Source organism: Chiloscyllium plagiosum, unplaced genomic scaffold, assembly GCF_037043375.1.
Source record: "Chiloscyllium plagiosum isolate Xiang-an unplaced genomic scaffold, Cpla_swu_hap1 HiC_scaffold_21, whole genome shotgun sequence".
Classification (NCBI taxonomy): domain Eukaryota; kingdom Metazoa; phylum Chordata; class Chondrichthyes; order Orectolobiformes; family Hemiscylliidae; genus Chiloscyllium; species Chiloscyllium plagiosum.
The window spans coordinates 69,470,065-69,479,291 of NW_028270159.1; positions in this window are offsets into that span (position 1 = coordinate 69,470,065).

The following is a 9,227-nucleotide window of genomic DNA, read 5'->3' on the forward strand; positions in this document are numbered from 1 at the left end:
AGATTTGATAGATTGTGTAGGCCCACTACATCAACCAGAAAGTGGGAATAAGTATTTATTAACAATAATGGATGTGTCGACTAGATTTCCAGAGGCATTCCCATGACGTAACATCGCAGCTAAAAGTGCTGCAATAGAATTACTTATTTTTTTACGAGATACTGTCAACAAAGGAGATCCAGTTCAATCAAGTATCAAACGTCGCATCCAAAGTATCCAAGAATGTCATCGATAAATTGGGAATAAAGCAGTTCAAATCTACTGTGTACCATCTAGAATCGCAGAGAGCGCTGGACAGATGGCATCAATCAGGAAAGATCATGTTGCGCGTTATTGGTCAGGATTATCCAGAAAAATGGGATAAGGCAGCTTCATTATGTATTTTTTTCCGATGAGAGATGCATGTAATGTATCGACCAAATTCAGTCATTTGAATTATTTTTTGTGCATGAAGTAAGAGAGCAGTCAAAATTGATTGAAGAGAAACTTATGAGTCAGAATTCAGAGATCATCCATTTGGACTTTATGTCAAGTTTTAGAGAACGATTAAATAAAGCTGGAGAGTTGGCTGGACAACATTTTAAATTATCAGAGCATTCAATGAAACAGGAACGGGTACGAAATCATAAATGCGCAATCTTACAGTTGGGGATAAGGTATTGGTGCTATTTCCAGCCTTAAAAATCAAGGTTGAGTGGACCTTATGACGTCGAGAAGAAATTTATTGAGGTGAACAACTTGATAAGGCCTCCAGACGGGAGAAACCCCACACAGTGCGTTGTGTATATTCTCAAAGTTATTTTGACAGGGAAGGAAAGAAGAACCAAGTCTAGACGATTCCGATTTGGACATTCATTTAATCAAATTCGCAATGACGAAGTTGGCGAAATTTGGACAAATTGTTAAGTTACTTTCCACAAGAAAATCGAAATGAACTGAAAGAATTGTTGCTATCAAATGGGGAGATATGCGGAAGTACACTGGGAAGTGCTGATCCAATTATGCATGATTTAAAGGTGATGCTTTTCCTATTAAGCAAAATTCTTATGGGCATAACCCTCAAAAGTTGGCATAGGTTCTGAAGGAGATACAGGACATGCTGCCAGATGACATAATCAAAATCAGTTACAGTAACTGGAGTTCACCCATAGTCATGGTTCCAAAGCCAGATGGAAACCAACGGGTATGTATGGACTACAGAAAATGCAACGCCGTTGCAAAGACTGATGCGTATCTAATTCTACAGTTGGAGGACTGCGTCGAAAACGTGGGCCAAGCAACTTACATTTCTAAGATGAACTTTTGAAAATGCTACTGGCAAGTAGTTCTGTTAGAAAATGCTAAGGGGATTTCGGCTTTCATAACGCCAAATGGACGATTTTTCTTCAAAGGTATGCCATTCGGTATGAAAAACTTTCCAGTCACGTCTCAGTGACTGATAAAAAAAGGTCGTTTTCGGATTATCTAATTGTGTGGTGTATATTGATGACGTGGTGACTTTTAATAAGTCACAGAAGGAACATTTCCAGCATTTCTCAGAATTGTTCGACAGACCTCCGAAGGCAAGCTTGGTGGTAAATCCAGCTAAGACTGAATTTGCCAATGCACAATGTGCTTTCCTGGGCCATTATATTGAACATGGACAAATGGCCTCCCGGGATGCGATGACGAATGTAATTGGGGAATTTCCCACACGGTCAATGAAATAAGCTACACTCTAGTTCCTTGGAATCGAGCGAAATTTACTGAAAACTTGTGCCAAATTTTAGAATAGTTAAAAAAGGCAAGACGTTTCAGCAGTCAGGGAATACCAAAAGACGTTTGACAGACTTCAAACCATGTTAACCACTGCCACCGTATTAGCCATACTGGATTGCAGGAAGCCTGTCAATGTGACTGTCGATGCCAGTGATGTGGATGTTGTTGCGGTTCTCCTGCAGGAGGATGACGAGGGGATAGAAAACGAACAATTTTCCCAGAAGCTGAACTATCATCAAGAGAAGTATTCAACGGTGGAGCAAGAGATTTAAGATTCGGGTGTTTTGACAACTAACTGGATTTTGGAAGGATTTTAAATATGAAGCCACCTTTTGGCATTGCTGGTTCATTTTTTAAGGGTGGGAGGGGGAGGTGCCCCAAATGTTTTTACATTCTCCTAAAAAACACTTTTGTTTCCTCAAGTATACTATGAACAAGTTTGTTTTGTTTTTCAGAAAGGTCGTAAATATTTTACAGTTCCGGTTAGTCTGGTTTGGCACAGAGATTAAAGGGATGCCTTTTTGTTTTTATTTAAACACATGAGACTTCAGGCCAAAGTGGTCATGTTTTAGAAACTATCTGTATAATGAAAGGGGAGTGGTCAACTCTATAGTTGAGCAGTTCAGTTCAGAACTAGTTTGGAGTTCATCTGTGTGGACGTGCTCTCTCTCTGCTCCTGCCCTTCTATCTTCAGAGTGTAAGCATTTGTTCAATTTATAAAGGTTTTGTAAGGTATGGTTGTTTATTAGGACTGTTGCATATATTCCAAACAGTAGAAAGGTATCAGGTTTGGATAGACGGAGTTCTGTTGGTCTTTTTTATTCTGTTTTTTGTTTCTCAGTGTGTCATTTTATGTGTGTTTTTATGTTTAAAAACGCTTATTTACTCAGGTTAATTTTCACCGAACGAAACAAATTGCAAAGGTCTAGTCGAAGCTCCCTGCGTCAAAATATTTGGAATAGTCTGACCTAGTCCAGAACGACGATACCAAGAATCCTGCCTTTAACCCTTATTTCTGTATTACCATTCGACCTTCCAAAATGAATCATTTCACACTTTTCAAGATTGAAGTACATCTGCCACTTGTCAGACAAGTTCTGCATCCTGTCAATGTCCCGCTGCAACCTCCAACTCTATACATTATACAAAACTCCATCAAACGTCATGTCATTGGTAAAATTTATAATTCACCCATCCACGTCCTCATCCAAAATATTTATAAAACGCACAAAGAACAGAGATCTCAAAACCAATCAACAAGCTCCAGGCTGAATCTTTTTTCCATCGACAAACACCCACTGTCTTCTATGCTTCAACCAATTCTATATCCACAGCCAGATATCCGTGTGCCACGTCTCCATAGTTTATAAATTAGCCTAACGTGGGAAACCTTTTCAACGCCTCGGGAAAATCCATTTACACCAAATCCACTGCTCGAGCTTCATCAATGTGTTGCATCATATCCTCATATAATTCAACAAAGTGTGTGAGCCTTGAACTACCTTTCACAAATCCATGTTGAATATCTGTAATTATCTATCATTTTCCAAGTAATCCTTTCTCTCAAAGTCCTCTCCAATAATTTGCTCATCAATGATATTTGACTGACTGGTCTGCGGTTCCCAGGAATATCTTTTTTCCCTTTTCGCCTCCCTCCAATCATCTGTCACTACTCCAGTCGACAGTGAGAATACAAAGATCAATATCAGTGGCGCAGCAATCTTTTCTCTCGCTTCACGTATTCCCATCATCGAGAGACTTAACTAGCCTTTGTTTTTGAATGATTTGGGTGGGAATGTACAAGGCATGATTAGTAAGTTTGCACAATACACGAAAATACACAGTACCATGGACAGTGAGTAAAGATATCAGGAATTGCAGCAGGATCTGGATCAACTGGGGAAGTTGGCTGAGAAATTGCAAATATAGTTAAATATAGATAATATAGATAAGTGTGAGGTATTGCATTTTGCAAAGTCACATTAGGGTAGGAGTTCTATGGCGAATGTTTCAGTCTTAAGGAATGCAGTGAAAAGGGGGTATATGAGTTCAGGTGCACAGTTCTTTGAAAGTAGAGTCAAAAGTAGACAGCGCAGTGAAGAAAGCTTTTGGCATATTGGCCTTCATCTGTCAGGACACTGGGTGTGGAAGTTACTTTGCAGTTGTACAGGGCGTTGGTGAGGCCGCACTTAGAGTATTGTGCAATGTTAGAGTGGAAAGAATGAAAGGGAACTTGAGGGGCAAGTCTTTTACACAGAGGGAGCTACGCATATTGAATACGGTGCCAGCAGAAATGGTTGATACGGGTACATTAACAACATTCAAAATGCGTTTGGGCAAGTGCAGGGATAGCAAAGGTTTAGAAAGATATGGGGTAAGTTCAGGGAAATAGGTTTTGCGTGAGTGGGCATTTTGTTCGGATGGACCAGTTTAGGCAGAAGAGCCTTTCTCCGTTCTGCAGGACTCTATGAATCCATCAGTGAACCTGACCACAGCTCCAGACCTGTAAAGCTGTCAGACAGAAGTAGCAGATCGTCATAAAGTTGTCAGGATCATCAGAAGCATCTCTCAATTCAGACATTATACAGGAGGAGTATGACACGACCTTGGGACCTTCTGCCATTATTTAAACCTTTAAGTTTCCTTAACAGTGGCAGCAAAGCCAAGATAAAATAACATAGAAGAAAAGCTACTCACCATTCAACAGCCATTCACTTACCTGCTGTCTGTGAAATCACAGTTCAGTTTCCTTTTACTTTACCTTTATGCTCCTACCTTCCTCGTTCGACTCCCTTACTTCGCTGATGGTCGTCCTCCTAACCATAGCCCGATATCCATTTCTGCCGACACTTAGACGTCCATCATAATTTCAAACACAAAGCAGCCATTCTCAAATTGGCCGCTCTAAAATGGCCACTCTGCTAGTTTGCTTTGTTATTTGTTTCTGGGCAATGGCTGAGACAACCCCAATCAGAGTCCTCTTCATTCGCTTCTCAGACTTTGTTGGGAGGTTTCATCAAAGTACAGATTGCTCAGAAGCTTGGTAAGTGAATGAAACATACATTATAGACATTTGCTGATTCTATGTATTTGGAACTTGGAATTCTTTGCGTCAGAGTTAAGGGAGAATTTGATGCATATCTGGAGAAGAGATAAACAAGCACTGCAGAAGGACGATAAGAGAAATTCGAGTAGTTGTCTGAAATTTGTCTATTTGCAATATGGAAGTAATGTCCTGTCACTATAGAACAATCTGAAAACCACATTACCTGGCGTTATTCTTTGAAACCAGACAGTCTATTTCTTCATCGCCCCCCCCCACCGGCACCCCCACCCAGTCAATATTCATTTTGGTCATCAATTCATGACTGCCAGTATCGCACATAAAAGGAGGAAAATCCAAATAATTCCATGAAACAACAGGGGGAAAACAGCGCTCTGAAGAAAAGGCGTAGACGTAAGGATTGAATTAATTTTAATTGACTTACAAAAATTGTCACGTGTACTCACATGCCTGTGTAGAAAAATTTACACTTCCATCGATGTCGGGTTATCTTAGATACACAAGTACGTAATTTCGGGAACTTGGAACAACTAACATAGACCTGGAAAGCACAGAAACGTACACTTCGACGGATGAAGTTGTCCTGAACATGCATCCAAATTAAACTAATTCATTCTGCCTGCCCTTTGTTCATATCCCTACATGACTTGCATTCTAACGTGCATACCTAAAGGCTTTCTTCGCTCCCTCTTCTGCCACTACCGACATCACGACAGTACACTCCAGACTCCGACACCTCACTGCATTAAACAAACGTACCCTTCATATCTCCCTTTGAACTTTGATCCGCTCACCTGAATGCATGTAATTTAAAGTTAGACACTTCACTGTGGGGAAGAGACTCAGGCCAATAACCCTATTCATTAATTTCATATTTCTGTAGCTTTTTTCCAAGTCTCACCTCACCTCCGTCTCACTAGAGAAAACAACCCGAGCTTTTTAATTGAATTTCCTTATCGCTCATATCCTCAAATCCTGGTTTGGGCGGCACGGTGGCACAGTGGTTAGCACTGCTGCCTCACAGCGCCAGAGACCCGGGTTCATTTCCCGCCTCAGGCGACTGACTGTGTGGAGTTTGCACGTTCTCCCCGTGTCTGCGTGGGTTTCCTCCGGGTGCTCCAGTTTCCTCCCACAGTCCAAAAGATGTGCAGGGCCAGGTGAATTGGCCATACTAAATTGCCCGTAGTGTTAGGTAAGGGGTAAATGTAGGGGTATGGGTGGGTTTCGCTTCGGCGGGTCGGTGTGGACTTGTTGGGCCGAAGGGCCTGTTTCCACACTGTAATATAATCTAATCTAATCTAATCATCCTGAGAAAACTCTGCTGCACCTTCTCCAAAACGTTCCTGTAACATGGTAAACAGAAATGAACTCGAATTGAAGCCGAACTAATGTCTTATCAAGCTGCCACATGATAGCCTGTCTGTTACTCACAATTCTCCGAACAATAAAGACAAGTATGTCATAAACCTGTTCTACTGCCCTGTCGATTTATGTTGCCACTTTCAGGGAGCACTGGACTTGAAAGCAAAATCCCTTTTCAAATAAAAGCTCTTCAAGTTCCTACGATTAACTATATACTCTTCCTTAAGGCATGATCTCCAAGTGCAGCACTGGACTCAATTCCATCTGCCAAATCTCCGTGCATACCTGGAACAGATCGACTTCCTGCTCGATTCTTTGACAACCTTCTATACTTTCCCAGAAACCACTGAACCTTATCTCATCTGTAAACTTACAAACTCACCAATCTGCAATTTCATCCATGTCCACAATGCAAACCAGAGACAGCAGAGCTGCCAATCGCGATAACTATGGACCACCACTTGTCACGGACTTCCTTCAGAAAACAAAACTCCGCTATTTCACCACGTTCCTCTGCCTCGCATGGGCAAAACCAAAAGAATTCATGCGACCCATTCACCGTGGATCCCATGCATTTAAATCTCTGGACGACTCTATCATGAGGGGCTTTGCTGAAAGTCTCAGTAAAATCCATGTCGATAATATCCACAGCACTACCATAACCGCAAGTTTCATCACCTCCTCGAAACATTCAATCATGTTAATAAGACATGCCCTTGCCTGCGCAAAGGCATTTTAACTGTGTCTAATTAGGCCAGGCGGATTGAAACATCAAAAGTCTTGTCCATTAGAATACTCTCCAACAGCTTTCCAAATGACAGTGCAATGCTGACTTTTCTTAATTTTTTGAGATATCACTGTTTACTTTCTTGAACAGAAGATCAGCAATAAAGGAATAAAGGCTTTATTTTCAACGTAAAGACAGCTATGATCAAAGGATTCCCCAGAGGTATGCAGTGGACAATAGAGTTTATTGATGAAGGCTTTTAGATAGCTTTGGCTGATAGAAAATAATTATTACAGAAAGGTTATGGCTTCTCAAGAGTAAGAGTGTTACTTTATATTTTTGTCTAACTACCGCAAATGGGCGAGGTTCTCAATGAATATTTCCTCCCTGTGTTTATCGTGGAGAAATGCATGAAGACTTGGTTATGACAGGGGTTAAAGCACTCTGATCATTCGAAAACTGACACACAGAGACCCTCAATGCTTGCTGCAATGCGTTAAACTTCGAGAGGAAAACAATAATCCCAAAGGTCACCATTTAAAGTAAAAATTAACAATTTTATTCTATACGTCTGAAAGAGAAAACTAAAACCAAAAACTATTTACACCATCCTCTTAATTCTAACTTTTAACTATCATGGAACAATACTGGCCCGATACATTCCCTCTTAAATTTACGTCAAGATCAATTTGAAAACCCATTATCATCTCCAGATCTCGAACATTCTTTGTGGATTTCTCTGGTTTGACATTAGTGTTCTGCTGCATATATTTGTTTTTAGAAGGGAATTTTCAGACAGCTATATAGCGAGCAGTTTGTTTGTTGGTAGTCATTGCTATTCTCTTCCAATCTCTTCAAAATGTCCGGTTTTATTCCCCAAAACATTGGATCATTTAATTGGTTTGATGGCATCTCAAATTGAAAAATTAAAATTCGATTGGTATTTGTTATCTGGGGTACGACTGAAATTAATTGGCCGAGTTTGAATTTGTTAGGTGCATGGCAACACCGTGCAAAGTGTTTGTGGACACCAAATGTTACATATTAAGACCTTCTGTTGAGGTGTGCTTTTCTATTTCCGGATTAGTTTCCTGTCTCCTTTAAAAATACAGTACGCATATAGACCTTCATGACCCCTTCCCCTGAAGAAAGCAAATGGACCAATATAACGAAAAAATGGCTCAATTTCTTATTTGCCTTAACAGCATCACCATGACATGTGTAGACTTTAATCTCAGTTCACATTAACTTCCTGCCAGACAAATATATTTCATAATTGAGTAGATAACTGCCCTATCTATACTTTATTAGGTAGAATTCCTCTATGGCCTTTGTCTTTGCGTTCTGTGTGGTCAACCTTCCAGGACCACTGCTATGTCCCAAGAACGTCACCTCTGCTTTTGTGTCTTCTGTTTTGTTTAATGTTATTGCCAATTTCGCCTCTCGTGTTCGTTTAAACTGCACAGTATGATCCTACCAGTGCTTACGAAACACCAATACATTGTTCAAACAGACTTCACAGTTTGTTAAACACTCGACAACTTTGTTTGTGAGTCTTTGAAATTTGGCGAGTGTGTTATTCATTCCAAAGGGCATCACTTTGGCTTGTTGCAGTTCATTTGGGTTTGCAAGCCCAGAAATGTCTTTCACTGTCACTGGTAAATGTACTTGTCATAAACACACAATTTGTCCAACTTGCTGATATAACTGCTTGTCAAATTTTCTCCATACAGACATCCAGTCTCGATATTGGATATGAATCCGATTTTGTAACGGTGAGGACTTCCAATAATTCAAGAAAAATCGTTGAATCCAGTCTGGTCTTGAGACCAATCTGATTGCCTGAATTCTTGTAATCAAATTGCCTCTTGGAATCTGGTAGGTACAACCATTGTGGATAATGAAAACTTTTTTTTTTATTTCCAGGCAGGAGTCCATCACATTCATTCATAATCCGTGTGAAACGTTATTTGCATGTGGGCATTGGTATCTAAGAACATAATTGAACTTTATGCATTCTGGCTCGGTTCAATGCCATCCTCGTTGATTTTGGTTACCACACCCTTCTTGACCTCGCTGGCTTTGGAGGTGTGAAGCTGATTGGGGTGTTGCTTTATCTGAACAGCATTCCCTATATCCACTTCATTTACAATCGTATTCTTCCCATGCATCAGACTCATACATATGTCCGCATACTACAGTAACAAACTTTCAACTGTGTTCATTAGTCCTGAGGAAGATAGTGTATTGACCTGTTCCCACCCCTCAAGGCCTTCTTAGTTTGAAAGATATTTTGAGTCACATCAAAATCCACAG